This window comes from Parasteatoda tepidariorum, chromosome 9 (genome assembly GCF_982258835.1).
Source record: "Parasteatoda tepidariorum strain Cologne lab strain chromosome 9, Ptep-v5.0, whole genome shotgun sequence".
In the NCBI taxonomy this organism is placed as follows: Eukaryota; Metazoa; Arthropoda; class Arachnida; order Araneae; family Theridiidae; genus Parasteatoda; species Parasteatoda tepidariorum.
The window spans coordinates 79939059-79960215 of NC_141763.1; the positions used below are offsets into that span (position 1 = coordinate 79939059).

The 21157-nt window shown below is 31.8% G+C and overlaps 2 long non-coding RNA genes across 2 annotated transcripts in view; one reads left to right on the top strand and one right to left on the bottom strand.

Moving 5' to 3' along the window:
• The window catches only part of LOC147804270 (uncharacterized), a 79762-nt gene extending 78246 nt beyond the window's left edge, over positions 1–1516 (bottom strand). Inside the window, exon 1 of the long non-coding RNA XR_015429369.1 lies at positions 1057–1516. This is a non-coding gene — a long non-coding RNA (uncharacterized LOC147804270). The remainder of the gene's footprint in view (positions 1–1056) is intronic.
• The window catches only part of LOC107439826 (uncharacterized), a 471331-nt gene that overhangs the window by 38335 nt on the left and 411839 nt on the right, over positions 1–21157 (top strand). The gene's annotated exons all lie outside the window — the stretch shown is intronic.

Consider the following 21157-nt stretch of genomic DNA (forward strand, 5'->3'; position numbering starts at 1 on the left):
AATATAAACAACCGCCGTATTTAAAATCACGCAATTAGCATTTTCGTTTTTATTCGTAAACAAAGTGTTCGAAGGAATGAAAGGAGGGGAGAGGGGTGACAAGATGTCTGTCTCTCTTTTCTCTTCTACTGCTGTATCGAATGTAAATGACTCATTTCTCATATTTTCATGAAGTAAAGAATGATGATCTTTGCTTTTACAAAAGCAAGTGTATTTAGACATGCAAGGATTAGGAAAGTGCTTATTTAAGCATGAAAAACACAAATTATGAGTTTTTACTATTTCAATTCGCTGATTTACACTCATTCGTTTGAATTTATCGCATTTATAAAGTTTATGGCTTTCCCTACAACCTAATAAGCATGGGTTATTCACTTTCGATTTAATTAAATACATTTTCTCTGTATTTGGCCTTGAACTAAAATGGGGCTTCTTTCTTTCCTCTTTAATATTAAGACCTTGCATAATTCTAGAACGTTCTTCCAAAAAACTTAGAAAATTGTCTAGTTTGGGTATTTCGTTTTTCGACAATTTCATTTCAAAACTTTTTCTAACTTCTGGATCGAGTTTTTGGAATAAAATGTGCATGATCAATACATCTGATAGTTCATTTGATTTAAATTCAAGCAAGTTTAATGCTCGTAAATTACATTTAGTGTTATCGATTAATTGCATGAGCTGATTAGGAGCGTCAGGGACTCTTGAAAAATTTAATAATTTATTAACATGGCAATCGATAACTGCTCGTTTGTTCTCGTATCTATCTTCAAGGGAAGACCATAAAGATTCAAATGTATCTTGGGCTGACTCAAGGCGTTTTGCTTCACCTTTGAGGCAACTTTTAAGATAGCACAGTCGTTGTGTGTCGCTCAACTCTTTATTATTTCCAATAATAGAATTAAATTGAATTTTAAAATTTTGAAATTCTTCATATTTTCCGGAAAAGAAAGGTAGGGGTAAATCCGGAATTTTATATATATTGGTACATGAAGCATTTGATTCCGTTTCATTAGGTTTATTAATATCAATTTTAGAGAGTAAAATATTAATCTTTACCTCTATTTCTTCGATTTCATCTTCTATATCTTGAGCAACATCTAGATTATCTTTCAGATCAATTTCTTCCGGAAGTAACGTATATCCTTTTATCAGTTCTGATATCGATGCTTGTAGTTCCATTGCTACTTTCAGTTTCTTTTTGAGAATGATGGCAGCGGCGCTTGCATCCTGCTGCGTTGAATGTTCTTCCAAAAATTTTTGGATTTTGTTTATTTTTGTTTTAATTGCCCCACGTTGGCGATTAAGATTTGTTATTGACTTAATTGTGCTCATATTGAGGCTAGTTCTGCTCCAGGTCGCTAGGACCAAAGATGTCGGAGCTAATAGAGTCTAGTGGACTGTAACGTTTGGTAATTTTTTATTGAATGAGAAAAGAATGTTAGAAAGCTACGCTTGGCGCATTACAATCTCGCCAATGTGGGCGCGGACACTGCCAACCAGGCCCATAAAAAATGAATTATTAATTGAAGCGTGAATTTATTTTTACAGAGTTTCCTCATTTATTTAAATTTAATCATTAAATCAGATTATTACAGTAAAGTCCAAGTAAACAAAAACGGAGGGCCATGTAAGTATAGGAGAGGATTTGGCATTTGCTTATTTTTGTTGAACAGGGGAAGGGGTTCAAAAATTACCGATAACAAGCTTACGTAATGTTTGAAAGGTCCTCTTACGTGGGACGGGAGTTTTATATTAGTTTTAAAAATTAATTTCTTTTAATGTTATTTTGTCTTTTAGTGATTTTGGTTGTATCTCTATACCTTTCAAAATTTTGTTTATTTTATTTGTGTTGTTATTATTCAACTTATTATTTGTGTTGTTATTATTCAACTTATTATTTGTGTTATTATTATACGCCTTAAATGTTATTGTTTAAGAGTTATTTCATTGTTGTCAGTATTTGAAAAATAATGACTTTAAAATTCAAATTTATTCACCTCTTAGAATAAGAACAAGAGGCGTTGTCTATGAAAAAAAAAGTAAAAAAAGCTGTTAATCATCGTTTTTAAACTGAGCAGGAACAAAGTGAACATCCATTTAAGCTGCTAGCAGCTGATTTATTACAAAAAGAAAATAGCACATTTCATCGTTACATAAAAGAAACTAATTGTTTAAAGTTCCATAGTAAATATTGGCACTAAGCGATTTTCTTCTGGAGAAAAACGTGTCTTCATTAACATAAAAGGAAAGCGAAAATGTAGGAACTGGACACGTTTTTTCTCATTGGAACTAAGAAAAACGAGGAATGTATCGACAATGGCGCCACCAGTGAGAAAACTGAACTAAACTATATTTCCTTCATATAATACCATCGCCCATGACATTATCATTATTATTATTTTGCTATAACTTAATTGGTTTAAATTAAGTTATATTAATTTTAATAACTTATTTGACCACTTCCTCTCATTTATCTATACGTTTAATTTTTTCCATAGAATGCCTGTGGAATATTTTTGTTTTAAAATTAATTTGTTTCATTTGTATGCTGATCCAAAATTGCTGCTCATAATCTATATTTTTAAAATCCTTGTAAAAAATATATTTACATTAGGAATCACAAATTAATCTTGTAGCATGAGAAAAATAAAACGTTACCGAAATCGGATGAGTAACTACTGAGGAAGGCAGTATTTTATTTTATTTTATTTTATTTTATTTTATTTTATTTTATTTTATTTTATTTTATTTTATTTTATTTTATTTTATTTTATTTTATTTTATTTTATTTTATTTTATAACGGGCGTTGAACAGCTGACTAATATACTGAGTTTACAGCTATCAATCTTCGACTTCGTTGCGTTGTAATTTTGAACCCATTCCGGAAGACAAAGGAACTCCTGGACTAAGCATTGGGACACTAAAACTTTGTGGAGGATTTTTAACCTGCATTTGAGTTCCACGGGGAGAAAAACCTCCCACGGTTAGACTGACAGCAAGGGAACCCATATTCCGTCTGCCACAGAGGACGCTTTACGTCATCATTGTAGTCGATGTGAGCCGGAAGTAGAATTCGCTTCAACCAACCACGGCTGGGATTCGAACCTGGGTAATCTCTCTGGGAAGCGAACGTTCTAACCCCTATATATATATATATATATATATATATATATATATATATATATATATATATATATAGATAGATAGATAGATAGATAGATAGATATATCTAATATATATAGATATAGATATATATATATAATACAGAAATTAAATACTTTTGTATTAATAAAAGAATTAAAACTTTCGTTTTCATAAAATGTCTTTGTTAAAGAATAAGCGTAGAGAGATTCTATTTTGGGAATTCAAGGCTGAAAACATACCATTGAAATATAAATAGATTTATATTTCAAAGAAAGAGTTATTTTTAGAATCGTTCCCTCTTTCACTTCCATATAAGGAAGCAGTAAATGATTTTCCTTAATGCGTAAGGTTACAAGGAATGTACGAAGTGTTCCTTTTTACCTCAAATCTGTGTTGGTATAAAGCGTAAGAACGCTAGTTTTGCGTGTCCCTTTTCATCATGATGTAATCCTGATAAGCTGTTCCGGAATTGTCAGAAGTCTTGTCCATTCCCCTCCCGTAGGGAGTGTGGATTTGAACTGTTATCAATACCAGCCTACATTTAAATAAACCTGTTTAGAACGTCTGATGGCTTACGACTGCATTATTTCAAGCTAAATACAACACTGATAACAGGGTTGTAGCCCTGTTAATACATATATATATATATATATTCATTCACTTTCTAAACGTACAAATAGTTATCTCTTTCGACATGCTTGGTGTCAATTTCATTGTAAATTCTATTTTTCTAGCGTTTTTTTGGCACTAAGCATTTCCACATGGTTTTGAAATCTCCGATATTTTTAATATGTATTACGACACTCGAATCGTACATTTAAATTTGTTCCTTTTTCAGACCGATTTCATCGTAAATCTAATATATTCTTTTTATTGTTCTTTCAACAGTCATTACTGAGCTTTTTCACGGTGTTTCGAAAATCCTGATATTTTTAATCCGGTATTATAACGACTTACGATTTTCGAAATGGGCATTTTATTCAGTACTTTTGGCGTGCTTTATTTGTGCCGATTCCATCGCCACTGCATATTATTTTTTCAACAATCGTTTCTTTTTTATTTTGATATTTTTAATACAGTTTTATTACAAAACGCGAAATTCGAATGTGGGATTTTAAACTGTCTACTGATTTTTTGAGCTTTGTTTCTATTTTTTTTTTTTTTTTTTAAACTTAAAAGACCATTTTAAGCTTTAGCATTCATAAAATCTCTTATAATTCATTAAATATAAATGTCCTTTGGCTACAAATATAATGATCTTAATCTCCCAACTAAATGTTGCATCTCATTTTGAGGTATAATGGGTTTTGTTTTACTTTAAATCATTTTAGACCCCACACATTTTCCTTAATTAAAATATTAAATTTGCATTTACGTTGCTCAAAAAATATTTATCTAATTTTTATTTTTTGCTTTCATTCAAAAATGTTACAGTCACTTTATTTTAAAATATACTTTTGTGTTATGTGATGTAATAAAAACCATCACTTTTTTCCCATTTTAATATTTTTTACGATGTTTTTTATTTTTTCTAAAAAAAGGAACTATTTTTCTTTTGAAAATATCTGTTTGGTTTTCTTTAATTTTAAATGAATTTTAAGTTTTAAGAGATTTTAATTTTATACACATATATAGTGTTAAGTTGTCTGATAAAAAGAAATAAAGGAATTAATTAAATGAAAAAATAATTATTATTATTTAAAAGACTAATTTCACTTAAATATATTGCTGAGATGACTCACAAAAAGAACTATGACTACAACACTGATGTTTACTTGTTAATTATCATAATTACCGTCAACATACCTAAATACTTGGGAACATATGAATTTATAAAGGATGAGAACCCTTTTATATGAATTTCAATAAAAATATTTTCTTAGTAAGATATTTTTTCATTCACTTTACAAATAAAAATAACCCTTAACTAAACTTTGAATATAATCATTGTAAGATAGTGAGTATTTTCCTCGTATTATTAAGATAAATTTCATCTTAATGTGGTTAGTCGGTGAGTGTTGGTTTATAATGTTCCATTTTAGTTCTCTTACTACATTCTGCCTTTTCATCGCAATTATTAATTCCTTTTTGATTAATATCAAAATAATTTAAAATTATAAATTATTATAAATTGAAATAAAATGAATAATTATAAAATCCTGAGCGTCTCTTCATAGTGTTCATATTATAATTTTAATAAACTTCTGTTAAGTCTAAGATAGAGAGCATTTGAAACTCTTTCAAGAAGCGTACCTAAAGTCCATGTACGTCACTGGTTGGAAGACATATAGAATCTCTCATCCTCTGCACCACTCTCCCAAACACCAAACTATGCGTGAGACACGCGATGGCCCAGGGGATAAAGCATTCGCCTTCCAATGAGGACAGGGTTCGAATCCACATCCGGCTTGCACCGACCACAGTGCTGACGTAAAATATCCTCAGTGGTAGACGGATCATTCATGGGTTAGAGTCCCCTCACAGTCAGGCTAAACCTGGGAGGTTTTTGTGGTTTTCATTTCCGTGTAAAGCAAATTCGAGTTAGTTTCATCAAAAAGTCCTCCACGATCTCAAATTTTGCCCAATACTTGATCCAAGAGTTCCCTTGTCTTCTGGATTGGGTTAAAAATTACAAAGCTACGGAGTTGAACATTAGTAGTCGTATACCCAAAAAATTAGGTCGGCTGTTCAACGACGGTTAAAAAATGAAATATTATAAAATAAAACAATGCGTGAACTTTTTCGGTTCTGAAATCACCAGGGACTGCATTATAGGGGATTCTAACCATAAGGATAACGATTGGAGAAAATACAATTCAGCCATTTGCCAAAGGAATGAAGCTCCGGTCTAAATCATGATTCACCACACCGCCTAGGCGGTAATACTTGAATTATTAAAATATTTTTGTTAATTTTTATTCGTTAATTGAAGCAGAAATTACCATTTCGTCAATTGACTTAATGAATTAAATTTGCTTTCAAATTATCCACATATATTCTTTTTCTTTCAATATTCCTAGAATAGCTCTGCAAACTGATCTGAAGTGAAACTGGTATAGACAGGTTGCTTAAAAAAATAAACAGTAGAAAATAGAACTATTCCTTTGTTATCGTCAAAAGAAAAGATAATAAAGAATAAAATCTTTAGAGCTTAAAGTGAAAGATTTTTTCCTCTAAAAATTGTTATTCTTAGGGGTTTGTTATTCTTATTCTCTTTCTGCGGCTTTTTCTAATAACTACGGTGCGAGCCAGAAAAAATAACATGAAATGTTGTAAAAAATGTTCAGTGCGCAAAAAAAATTTTTACGGACCATCCTATCTTACTTTTGATCTAATGATCAGATTTTCATGTTCTAGCACTCAATCTTAATGGTTTGAGGGGGTGACCTCAAATAGAATAACTAATAGTACAGACTATATTTTTTTCTTAAAAGCTAGTTAGAAGCAGGCTTTTATTTAAAACGAAATCCTGCAAAAAAAAAGACTTTGGGTTTTAAAATTTTTTTTAAAATTAAACTCAATTATGAAACAAAAGTCTAAAAATAAAAGAAAAAAATTGGCACCTATTCGTTAAACTGTCCCATAAAAAATCTCCATATGTTAAATTCTTGGAACCTAAAAGTGTATATTTTTAGATAAATTTCATTAAGCAACATATTTTTTATTTTATTAATAGTTTTATTAATGAAATTCGTTTGAATTGGTCCCGCAGTGGACTTATCGTTAAGACACGGTTCCCAGCAGATCACCGAAGTCAAGCATCACTGACTGCGGTCAGTGTGCAAGTGGGTGACCACTTGGATCAGTCTGCGTAGGGACCGAGGGTGTGCGGTATTGGTCCTCGTTAACTTGTTCCACCGTAAAGTGCTCGACTTCGCGTGCAGGTCGTCGGGCTACCGAAGTGGGGGTGCCATCCCCTCTGCAGAGGATCAAAATTGTGATGGCATGTCTTCGGATCATCCTCAGGGATGTTTCCCAGACCGTCGCCAATGTGCAGCTCTAGTGCGACGTAAATGAACAAATCAATCAATCGTTTGAATTGTTTTTAGTGCGAGTTTTGAGATGATCTAGAGTATCTTAGTAGAGTCGATAACTCAGTTGGCAGAGCGGTGGACTATTAATTCATGATTAAAGATGCGGTCATTTATAGGTAGCTGGTTCTTCCGCGGCTCCGCGGAAGATAATTTTCAGAGCATAAAAAATATAAGGTCAATTGCACATTTGTCGAATTCTTTAAATATTTAAATGTATACTTTTCGCTAATACTTTTTAAACACTTTGATGTTATTATAAATGGTTATACTTAATAATTTCTTTTGAAAAGTTTTCTTTACGTGTTCTGAGCAGATAATGTAAAACATCCTTGCAGCAACGGTCGACAGCTCAGTTTGCAGAGCGGTCAACTGTAGATGCTTAAAGATGCTATAATTCGTAGGCCGCTGATACGACTCCAGTTTGACGAAAGATCATTTTCTTGTTTTAATCGCACTTACTTCAACTTTATGAAATACTCAAAGTATATATAGATTCTTTTCAAATAACTCTTTCATGTAATTATAAATAGGTTTATTCTGGAATTTACATTAAGTTGTTTTTCAAACTAGTTCTGAGTAGATGATCTACAGAATCTTCGTAGGCGACCGTCGACAGCTCAGTTGACAGAGCTGTGAATTGTCGCTGATCCAATCTAGAAGTCGCTGATTCAACTCCGTCTCGACTGAAAATCTTTTTCTGAGCATGAAAATGTCATTTTTTTATTGCACATGTGTCGACTTAAAGAAATATTTCATACTATTACAAATAGTTTTATTTAACAATTTCCTCCGAGTTGTTTTTATAACGAGTTGCAAGAAGATTATAGGAAATAACTTTGTGGGTGTCGGTCGATAGCTCAGTTGGCAGTGCTGTAAACTGTAGAGTAAAGACTCGGTAATCCATAGGTCACTAGTTCGACTCCGGCACGAAGCAAGATCTTTTTCTCAGCTTGATAATTATAAATTTTTTGTTGTTGTACTTGAGTCAAGTTCTTTAAATATTTAAGTATATACGTTTACATACTAGATCTTTTTAACTAAATATTTATGTCATTATATAAAGTTTTATTCGGGAATTTAATTTCAGTTGTTTTTTAATGTATTTTCAGTAGATGATGTAAAGCATCCTTGTAGGCGACCGGTCCATAGCTCAGTAGGCAGAACGGTGAACTGTAGATGTTAAAAGATGCTGTAATCCATAAGGTGCTGATACAACTCCGGCTCGATCGGAGTTTTTTTTTCTGAAAATAAAAAATATAAATTATTTCAATTACACTTAAGCAACTCTTTTATATCATTATAAGTAGTTTTATTTAGGAATTTCCTTTGAGTTAGTTGTCTAACAAGTTTTGAGTAGATGATCTAATGAATCTGTGTAGGCGACCGTCGATAGCTCAGCCGGCATAGTTATGGACTGTAGATACTTTAAGACTCTGTAATTTGCAGATCGATGGTTCGACTGCTGCTCGACGGAGCGTCTTTTTCTGAGCATGAAAAATATGTTTATTTTAATTTTTTTATTGCATACGCGATAAACTCTTTAAATATTTAAGTATACATTTTTACTTAAATTCTTTTTAAACTAAACTTTTTAATCAATATAAATAGTTTTACCCAGGAATTTCCTTAGAGTTGTTTCTCTAACGATCTTTAAGAATATGATATAAAATAAATTTGTAGGCAGTCGTAGATAGCTCAGTTGGCTGAACGATGGACTGTGGATTTAAAACAGTGTAATCCATATGTAACTTGTTCGACACCATCTCGACAAAAGATTTCCTTCTGAGCTTGAAAAATATAATTTTTTTTAATTGCACAGGCATTGAGTTTATTATGAAATATTTAAATATATATATTATATTGATTCTAGCGTGCTTTGATTTGATGATTTTAAGCAACCTTCCAGGTGAACATCGATAGCTCAATTGGCAGAGCGGTGGACTTTAGAATAAAGCTGCTGTAATCCATAGGTCGCTGGTTCGACTCCGGCTCTAGCGTATTTAGAGAAATTTCATCTTGCAAGATCTATATTCACTTCTTCTAGTCATGCTATTTATTTAGCGCTTGAGCTTATCTCCAATCAATGTTATCGTAAATAAATAATTTATGCTGATTCCAAAAACTGCCTTGAGGTACCGCAAAATCCCAACATGGAGCTATATTCTATTATAATTCGTATTTTAGAAGGAAAAGTCATCAGCTCGCCCGATTATATTCGCAAAAAGTGTTTTCTAATATTGTAATAATATATCCAAAGCAAAATATATCAATAGTGTGAGAAGCACCAAAAAAATCGACATAAAAGTAAAACATATCACGCAAAATATACAAAACAAATAACAAAAATAAAAATTAAAGAAGAATACAGAATAAAACATAAAACACGCATACATATAAAACGAGCAGCAACGAGCAATTTAAACGTCTTTTTATTTACTGGTTTCCAGCAAAAATTATTTAAGAATATTTTTGTAACTAGTTAGCCAGATTATAAAATATGAAAATAAAAGCGCAAATAGGGGAATTGGGATGCGTTTTATGGCGTGTTCTAACTGGCGTACAGAACCGCATTTGATTTGTCAGTTTGCTGATTTGAATATTTGTTTAGAAAATAGGTTTTAGAAGTGGAATATGCAATTTCTTTTTATAATTATGCCAGCAGAATTTGCACTTAAATAGAAATTCTCGAAATCACTTAAACGTAAGACAATTAAGTAGAATTCATATTCTTTGGAAGACAATTTTTCATTGCCAAAATAAAAATTTAATCAGATAAACTAACTCATTTAACAACATTTGCTTTTCATGAAAATCTCTTAAGAGTTCAAATCAATAGTGAATAGTCTTTATTGTAGTGAGAAGTGAAAACCTTGGCTACATTTTTTTCTGTAAGTCCTAGAAACCTTGACGGGAGTTAAATTTAAGTCGCCATTGTTAAATGATTTCTGTTCGACCGCCCTTGAACTTAAGCGCTTAAATGAATTGAAATTTCGGATGCTGCTTTGGAGCAATTAATTTCGAAGAGAGTATCTTGAAATACATGTTTTTCACCTTCTATTTCTCGTTGGTGTAATATCCGACATAAATAAAGTGTCGATGATCGGATCGAATTTTTTAAAAAGCTTCTTTATCATATCACCAACAAGGCAATAATTTATACCAATTATTCAAAATAAATGGTAATAACCTTCCCTTGGAGTATTAAGAGATTACCTTAGAGCAGTGTTTCCCAAATTTATGACTTTTGTGTACCGTTTCTAAATTTTTCGCAACGCCGTTTACCACTAACAAAAAAAATAAAGGCATTTTTTTAAAAAATATGTTTATTTTTCTTTTTTGGTACAAGGTTTTGTAGATACTAACCAGCGATCCATATTCTATGCTAGGAGTAAGAATTAGATTTTATAAAAATAATCAAAATAAGAAGAATTTATAACAAACCTTTACTTTAAAAAAATTGCACAAAATTTAAAACTCACAACTAGCTGTTGACACCACTAATTAACTGTTAACTGTGTAATCATAAATTTTCATGCTAGCTTTGTTTTTAAATAATTTTTTTGAAGTGATACTTCTTATGCGACTTCCAACAAGGTTGGGTTAAACGTTTAACGCTACATTTTTATCGGCCGGGAAATCACGTGGCAGGATCCAGTTTTACCTCATTCATTTCCATATTGTTTTGGTTCTCACTAGCATAAAAATAATAAAAGTCATAAAAGCATTGTTTTTCTATAAATATTTTTTTAGTTTGTTTTGATACACATATAATTTAATAGGGTAGTATTTTTTATTTTCAAATTTAATGGATAACAATTGTAAAAAATGAGTGAAAACAATCCCTCGGACAATGCGACGGATTTAAGGATATGTCAAGGTACGTCTCTTGTGAATATCAATTGATTGTTAGGTTTTCTCTTCTGAAATTATATTATGACGCATTCACATACATTATTAATACAAATACATTTTCCAGGGTGAGACGATGAGGCAACCACAAGCACTTCCACTGGTTCAAGAGGTTCACGAGGGAAAAATGCACAATATTACCGTGATTACAGAGCACGGAAGCGAGCGGAGCAGGAAAAAGCATGGAGCTCCTAGCTCCATGGGAAAAAGAGTCGTTGAATAGAACTAGTGATCCTTCTACGACTGCTGATTCTTCTACAATTAACGTCGCAGGTTGCGAAGTTTAACTTCTTCCGAGCGGAGTGACTCCACGCACTATTTTTTTAAATTTTCGTTTGTTGCAAGATATTTCGCATAAGAACGAATACCCCCACTAAACTGTTCCCATACCCCTGGGGGTATGCGTAACACACTTTGGGAAACACTGCCTTAGAGTGTATAGTTATTTCCCCTTGGATTTTTCACTGAACTTAGAAGCTTTTAGTGTAGTTAAAATATTCCATTTCTCTATTATTTCCATCTCTATTTCTTTAATTTGAAAATCACACTTTTAAAAATAAGAGAGGCACACTACGGTAAATATTTACTTTTTCCTTCCATATCGGTATACATTTAATTTGATGAAATGAACCAAGTATATTATTATTTCTCCTTCTCGTTTTAATTTCTGTAATTAAAGAGCATTGTTGCTAGTAACAATTAACAATGTAGGAGAAAATTATAAGAAAGAGGTCCTTGTAACCCATCTTTTTAGTTTAAACAATATTTGAATTGTTACGTTCTGTTATAAGTTGATAGTTGAAAGTATTTTTATAGATTTAAATCCACTCTAATATCGTGATTTTTTTTGCCTCTCTATTGGTAATCCGACCCATATCAGATTTTATTTTACAACCGGCGTTGAACAGCCGGTCCATTTCTGAGTTTACGACTACTAATGATCAACTCCGTTGCCTTGTGATTTTGAATCCAACCCGGAAGACAAGGGAACTTCTTAGATCAAGCATTGGGACAAACTAGCCTTCGTGGGGAACTTTTTGATGAAACAAACCCGCATTTGCATATCGCTCATTCGGTGAAATAATGACGTAACTGCATAATCAAGCTACGTCATTGCTTCACCAAATGAGCGATAATTAATAAGACCTATCTTTTATAATTCAATATAGCTCATTTGGTGAAACAATGGATTAACTTGATTTTGCAGTTACGTCATTGTTTCACCAAATGAGCGATATTATGGAGAGGAAAACCACGAAAAACTCCCATGGTTTGCACAGTGGCAAATGAATTCTAACCCATGATCAGTCTATCACTGAGGATATTTTACGTCAGCACTGTGATCAGTGCGATTCAAGAACGGAATTCGTACACACTAGCCATCTCTGCGATACAAGCCTGTACCAACTCATTGAGAGGATAACACTCTATCCCCTCTCGGCTCTCTCATATAGCAAATTATTGCGGATTGGAAAGGTAAAATGAGCGAGCGTGTTCCGTTCCAAAAATTGGTAAGCAATAGCGAGTAGATGGCCGAGCCACTAATAAAATTATAATAAACTGTAAAAGACATTAAAGTATAAAAACTGGGTTATTAAACAATGCTAAAAACAAAAGAGTGAGCAAAGCGAGCTAAAGTTAGCGAGTAGGAGGTGGAGCACAAAAAGTTTGTTGAAGTTTTTAAAATAACAAAACGGTTTGTTTAGTTATATTGTATGGGAATTTACATTTTTAGGAGTCTACCAATACTGTTTGTCACAAAATTCTAACAACAAACGGACCGTAGCGTAAGAAACTGAAAAAAAAAAGAAAAAACACCACAGAAAGGGACAGAATTGAGAGATATAGTTGTGTTACAGTTAAACCAATATATACTTTTATTATTAGTTGCAAGTAAATAGTATAAGAACTAAGCAACGATACTTTGGCGCCTTGGCGATGGTAGTTGGCTTGGACAGGTTCATTGGTGATTAGGGGAGTAAGAAAAAAAATATTCCTCTTTTTTTTCTTCTTTTTTTTTAAACTCTTGAACCAACTTTGTTTTTTGCAGGATCAAAGAAAACAGAAAGTAGAAATATCAATAATTGATAAAAGGAAGAAAAAAAAATACTATTTTGAGGGAGATGCCAGTTTAATTATTTTAAATACAGTTCTTATAATAATTATTATTATCGGCTTTTATTCCTCAAAGATAGCATAAATTTTGAGTTATTCCCAAACTGCGTCCAAATTTTCTAGAAATTTCTAATAGGATACTTTACTAGTACATTTTTACATTTCAAATGTCAAAAATAATGAACATTAATTTAAAAACTTGCGTCAATTTCATACATTCGAACAAAAACAAGGAAAGTTAAATTTGATAAATTATCCTGTAATAAATGCGAAGTAGAATCAAAAACTTCGTTCATAAAGTAGTTACACACATTCAAAGGAAAAAATAAGGAAACGATTTGCTGATGTTATTTTCAAGAAAGCTTATTAGAGATTAAATATCTAACCTTGTAATAAATTCGAGAAAGTTTAGTTTGCTACATTAGCTGCCTCTTTCCACTTGCTGCTATGATTTGAAATTATCAACAGAAAATAAATGTTTAACAGCACCGACATTGCTATAAATTGAATTTTTAAAACGAGCTTTCATTGTGATTCTAAAAGTTTCGACGAGAAAAGGTTTAAAAGATAAATATTCACTCATTAATATTGATAGTCCCCTTTAGGGACTATTCTAAACTACCATGTAGGGGGAAAAAAAGGGCAGGGATAGCCTGGTGGGTGGGGCGCTGGGCCTACGTCCGAGAGTTCGTGGGCTCGAACCCCGCAGGCCAAAGACTCCCAGTGTAGTAAAGTGACTGATGCACGTTGAATCTGTCGAGTCGCAAAAGTCCTCCTTGTTCCCATAACAAATCAATACCTCTGGGGGTACTAGATTGGAGATCGATTGTTCTCTGATTCAGGTCAAAATTACGATCTGTGAATGAATGAACAGATGTATGAATGGGTCCGCCCTATGAATGGGTGCGACGTATGGTGTGGCAGAAATCGAATTCTTGGCCATAGATGGCGCCACTGGTAAACAAGAACAATCGCACCCCCTCTGCCTAAGCAACAACAACAAGGTGGAAAAAAAGCGTTGAATCAAATATTAAAAAAGTCGTATTTATCTAATTCGATATCCCCAGAACTATTCGACCGATTACGCTCACATGTTGAATTTTGTTATGTAAAATTATATTCTTCTAAATTTTGCAGAAAAATTTATACCTTACAATTCAAAAAATGTTTACAAAATTATTAAATAAAATAATAAATATTTACTGAAAGTTATTTTCTGCATGGAATTTTCCTTGGATAAGAGAATTTTATAGAAGCATGCAAAATTTTTTTTAATTCGCTTATGAAGTTCTCGAGATATGGCGAAGTACACAAAAAGTAAAATTAACATTAAGGAGTCCGAACTTTGGACCCTTTTCCTGACCAAAGGACCATATTTCCCAGATTGCGGCTACCCCCTACGATCAGAAATCCAAATCCGTTGAAAAAGGGTATATTTATTTAGAGAAAAACACTTTTGTGTCTGATTTTAAAGTCTAAAATATCGTCTGCAGTAATTAATTAGCATATTTGAGATCATCCCTTCGAATCATTAGGATTGAGTCCTAGAACGTGAAGCTCTAATTATCGAATCAAAAATTATTCTTTTTTTTCTTGTGCGCATTGTATATTATAAGATTATATAAATGAAAAAGAAATCTTTAAATCAGTATTGATCCTGCCCCTAAGAATGTAAAAAAGTGACCAATTTAAAAGTAAAAGCATAGAAAATTGACTGCACTTTCTTGTACATTTCCTTCAGTTTAGTTATTATAAGCGAATGATACGAAACCTTTCTTTTAAATACATATTATTGGTAATCTTATAAATGGTTGCAGTCATTATTGAATCATTAAATAGAAAAAATAAATGAAAATGAATTACATTCAGCCGCTTTTTACATTTCTGGACTCCAGTATCGTCACTGTAAAATGAATATTTGCTCTTAAAAATCATATAATCATAAAGCTCATATAAATTTTTTAAAAAAATATTAAAAAAATAAATACTTCAATAAAATTAATATTTACCAAATTTTGTTAATCGTTTCATTCTCTGTTTTATAATGCATCATAAGCTCATATAAATTAAAAAGGGGGAAAAAAGCAGTTCTTTAAGATAAATATTTACTTATTGAAGTCGATCATCTCTTTGTGAGACAGTTCTAAAATGCAGCCTTGCGCATCGCAATCTCATATAAAAAAAATTTTATAAAGTTGTGGATAGATATTCACCCAATGATGTTGATTGTTTCTTTTTGAAACATCACAGGCTCATATAAATTAAATTCATCATAAACTCATATGAATTTAAAAAGACAAAAAAAAAGAAGAAAAAAGACAGTTTTATTGGGAAAATATTTATCCACTAGAACTGGTTTTCTTTTCCTTGGATTGTTCCATAACTCTTCGTAAGCTCATATAAATTTTAAAAAAATACAAAAAATGTATATAATAATATTTCATAAGATAAATTTTTACTCATGATGTTTGTCGTCACTTCCTGGAATTGTTCCATAATGCATAACTAAATTAAAAACAGATAAACAAAAAACAGCTTTATAATATAAATATTTACCCATCGATGCTGATTATTCCTTCTTGGGACTGTTCTATAATTCATCCTACTCTTGTGTAAATTAAAAAAGATTAAAAAAAACAGTTTTATAAAGTAATTATTTACTTATTAATGCTGATTGTTCCTTTTTGGGACTGGTCTACAATGCATCATAAGCTTGTGTAAATTCAAAAAGATTTTAAAAAAGTGAATTAGCTTTTGTGAGGGAACTAACCCGCATTTGCGCTACATAGAGAAGAAAACCTTTAACGGTTAGTCTGACGGACTCTAACCCAAGATCCGTTTACCCCTGAGGATACTTTTTGTCAACACTGTAGTCGGTGCGGAATTCGTATCGACTAGCCATAGCTGGGATTCGAACCAGGTCCACGTCTTTGGAAGACGAGTGCTCTACCCTTTGAGGCACCACGGCTCTGCAAAATGTTATTGCGATTTGAGCTCTGGTGAATTAAAGCTATTGTAATTCCTCTCTCTCCCTCTATTTGTAACAGTTTTCTGGCTCTAGAAAAATAATGAAATATGCAACAGGTCTTCAAAATTTAGTTAAAAAAAATTAACGAGATTAATTTAAGCATGACTTTTGAATCCAAGAGGATTTCGACAGTGAACAATACACTATGAACTTAGCACTGCTACGATTCGCAAAATATCGAGATTAAACACGCCATGGGCCACGAACAATTAAAGAAAGAAAGAATGAACTTTTCACACAGTCTGATTTTAGTTCGAAAACACACCGGATTTCTATAAAATGGTTGAAAACAAAATTCCGTTTTGGTTTTTCTTGCTTTAGTGGAAATGGATTTTCATGAATGGATATTTCCATTCGTTAGTTCTTATTTATTCTAGTTTCTCACGGTATTCAAGAGTGACCGATTGAAAAGGTTCGTTGCTACGCTATAAATTACTGAGCTTTGAATCATCTAGCTTTTATATATTCTGAAAGAAGAAGAAAAAGAAAGAAGAAGAAAAAAACACTAAAGAGGGAAACAAACTCATTAGTTATTAAATATTCTGTGTACAAAGCATGCACAATAGAAATAAATCTTCAGCGTTATGATCATTTTAAACGCATAATATTGCACGAAAGAGTTGTGGAATCTGAAATATTAATGAAACTTCTTATTTCATTTTATTTTATAACCGGCGTTAAATTCTGACCCAAATCTGAGTTAGTCATCAACTCCGTAGTCTTGTAATTTTGAATTCAACATTGAAGACAAGGGATAACCTGGATCGAGCATTGGGGCAAATTAGCCATTGTTGAGGTTTTTTAACGGAACGAACCAGCATTTACGTTACATGGAGAGGGAAACCTCTAAAGCAGTGTTTTTCAACTGGCGTCCCGGGGGCCGCATCCAGCCCGCGAAGCCTTTTTTTGTTGCCAGCTAACTAAATTACATTAGTTGGCATTTTTTTGCGGACAATTTTCGTAAAAAATCTGTATGGGTTTAAAATACGTTTCTCGTTAATAAAAACCTAATTTCTTGGTTTCTGTAAAATTTAACATACCAACGGTGCAAAAAAAAAAATTTATTTCTCAGGTTTTGCATCCAAGAAAATACTTATTCAAATGCAAAAATAATCGTGTACGTTGCTCTTTTTTATTTCATTTTTTCGTATTTTGTAATTGTAATTTAGCATGTGTGTATCACAAATTTTCTAGAAGAAATTCTCCGATTTAACTTTTTGAAACCACTCATTTTGGACGAAAATATTTACACACACATTTGTGAAATTATAAATTTAAGATGTAAATATCCATTCTCAGGTATTTGCAACAGACAAACCTCAATTTTGTCATTGACCATTTTGTGTGTTACTATGTAAGTTTTAATACCAAACTTTTTAAAGTTTTATATCTTAACAATTAAATATCTGTTGCACATTAATTGCTTAATACATAGGTGCACATTAAAGTTATTGTAGCCCGAATTTTTTAACATGCAATTAAATATTTTTAAAAATCTATTTCTTATTTTAACTTGTAATTCAATACTTTTATTTTGTACTGATAGTAATCTCTGTAAATCTGACAGTAACATTTAATATTCCTTCAAACATAAAAGAGTCCTACATAAAATTTTGATAAAGTTGCTGCCCGCCATTTGGTTTCTGTTTTTAATTGTGGCCCCCGGCCTCATGTAAGTTGGAAACCCCTGCTATAAAATCTCCACTGTTAGCCCGATGGCCAGTGGATCTTAGCCCATGATACGTTTGCATCTGTGGATATTTTTACGTCAGCACTGTGATCGGTGCGAATTGGGAGTAGAATTCATATCAACTGGCCACCGCTAGGGTTCGAATGTGGGTCACCTCTTTGAGAGGCGAACGCTCTATCCTCTGAGCCATCTTGACTCTTGTGAAACTTTAATCAGTTCATAAACAAACAGAATGGAACATTTTGATTAAAATTTTAGCTAAACATTATTATGAAGAAATCATTTGATAAAATTATCACCTCATAAAGTTAAAGTGATTGCTAAAACGAAGAAATATCTATATTACTTTTTAATATTGTTTGTCACTATTTTTTTTTCAATAAATGTTTTAATGGACAGTTAAAAAATTTATTGTGAATATTTTTTTAAAAAAATACTATCAGTATGATTTGCATTGAAAATAAAAAGCTGGAGTATAACAAATAATAATAATAACTATATCCAGAGATGATTGTGCTCCGGAAAAAATCTGGATTTCCGGATTTGTTGCTAACCGCGATCCCGAAGTTTCTGGAAATCTAAGGTCCAGAAGTTTTAAGAAATCACCGATCACATTTATGAATAAAAACTCTTGTATATTTTATTTAAAAATATTAGAACTACAATTTATACTTGGCATCTCTTTGATTTGTAAATATTTTTTCTGGTAGAATAATAAATGTAATCAGAGATAAAAGTAAACTTATTCATAATTATTCATTTAAATTAGGTTGAATATAATTTATTTAGAATTTCATGCTTTGAAAATATCAATGATTTAAATATATAAAGACATCAATTTTTTGAAGTGCGTCATTAAATGATTCTACTCAAGAAATTTTCAGGATTTTGGAGTTCGGTTCTCAATCACCCTTCTATATCGTACCGTTACGCGTTACCAATCCCCGTTACGCGTCTATACCAAATTTTATTACATTAAGTTCTGTCGTTTTCTAGAGACAATACTTTTTCGGATAACTTTTGAGCACACATCAAATCAAGTATTGATACTTGATTTGTGCTTGATTGATGTGTGCTTCTAGACTATCTAGAAGTACCCGTTCTTTGTCTTATAGCAGAGATGTACTTCTAGAATTATGAATGTGATGGATGACTCAACCATAAGAAATATAATCCAAAGTATTGGTACTTGAGTACAAGAGTAGAATTTGTTGTTGTTGCTGACTTATTCCTGTTTTGGCGGAGGGGTGCGATTGTTCTTTTTTTCCAGTGGCGCCATATATGGCCACGAATTCGACTTCTGTCACACCCATACGTCACACCCGTTTATAGAGCAGACCCATTCATTCATCCACAGATCGTAATTTTGACCTGAATCAGAGAACGATCGACCCCCAGAGGTTTGATTTGTTATGGGAACATGGAGGACTTTGCGACTCGACAGATTTAACGTTCATCAGTCACCATTTACTACACGGGGAGACTTCGACCGGCTGGATTCGAACCCACGAACTCTCGGACACGGGCCCAGCGCCACTTAACAAATAAGGTACCACTAATGCGAATTTAAATATTTATTAAACAACCGCTTATTAGCACAATGAATATATGACAGCATTTCTGCTTACTAGTTAAATCACGTTGTTGAATTTGTTGTTCGGTAGTTTGATCACTTTTCTGATTTTACTTTCTCTAGTTTGATCACTTTGTTGAATTTATGTTTGCCAGTTTAATCACTTATTGAATTTCTACACTCATGTAGGATTATTTTTGCTCTTTATACCATGCAAATTCGTATCATTATTCCTGCGACTTATTTACGTATAGCTTAAAAATAGAGTATAATTTTAACGCACTACATGATGACAACGCTTTGGAGCACATCGGACACCGGTGTCCCTTTTATATATTTTTGTATGATGCTCTAATTGCAAACAAAAATATACTTAAGTATTTTTTAATTATAAAAAGCATAATAATAGATATTTAAAAAATTTGTTAGATTAATGGAATTATATTTGTACTAAAATTTAAAATCCAAAAAAAGTTAGAAATTTTTTTTCCATTGATATTTAAAAACGTATCAATAATTGATTTTAAGAAATTTCAATTTTAAGAAATTTCAATGATGAATAACCCTTTCTCATAGATCTAAACAACTGCAAATAAGTGCAAATTTGAAAAATTACTATTTGGAAGAAAGCCGTGTTTGGAAGATTTTAGCTTTAATACAGAAAAAGACACCGATGTTTTGTGCTGTATTTCATAACCATAAATTATTAAAATGATAAATATAATATTTTTCACTTATTTTGACCGAAATTAATCCAAAAGAATGAAAAAATATTAAAAATATGTTTAATAAAAATTCCGCGTTAAAGGTTTAAAATAATATTACAGATTTATTTGTTTAATCAAGGGTAAAAGGTTAAGTATTGTAATGTAATTAAATATCAAATTAACTCCATTTTTCTAGTTAGATCAAATTTAAGTTCCTTAGTTTGATCATTTATCGAATTTCTGCTCACTTGTTTTATTACTTATTGAATTTCTGCTCTTTAGTTTGATTACAACCTAGTCATATATTTCTCTTCATCAACTTGATAGCTTTCCGAAAGATTCTTAGGCTAAGTTTTATTCCATGTGACATTTCTAACTCTAATTTTCTACACTTACTCTTAATTACTCATCTGTTAATTTGCTCAATGGAGTCTAAATTCTAACGTAATTGAGCAACTAGACATTTATTTGGAAATAAGAAAACAAAACAAAAGAAAAAAAACACACAATTCGTGAACTCGATGTGAAATAACAAATTTTTAATAATACACGCTAGGTAATTTTAGATTATCACAAAGGTTTCATAATCCGCATGGATTACCTCTACAAACAATGAAATAGACTGTTACAGTGCTAATCAAAGATAAAAGTGTTTTGTGTATCTTTTACTAAAATGTCTGTGATTTGCAACCTAAATATCTTTTATTGTGTTACTAGAGCAGATCTGTCTAGAATCGACAACACAACGAATAAGGTACCTTTTATGCTCATCCAAGCGTTCCATATAACCGGTTATACACACCCACTTTAGATTATTTTAATTATTCTAGCTCATCAAGCTTGAAGACAATTGTTTCTAGCAGATTTTTAAAAAAATGAGTCAAAATTACCTAATAATGGTAATTCGTATCATTATTCTAGTGGCGTATCCACGTATTGCTTAAACAGGAGATTAT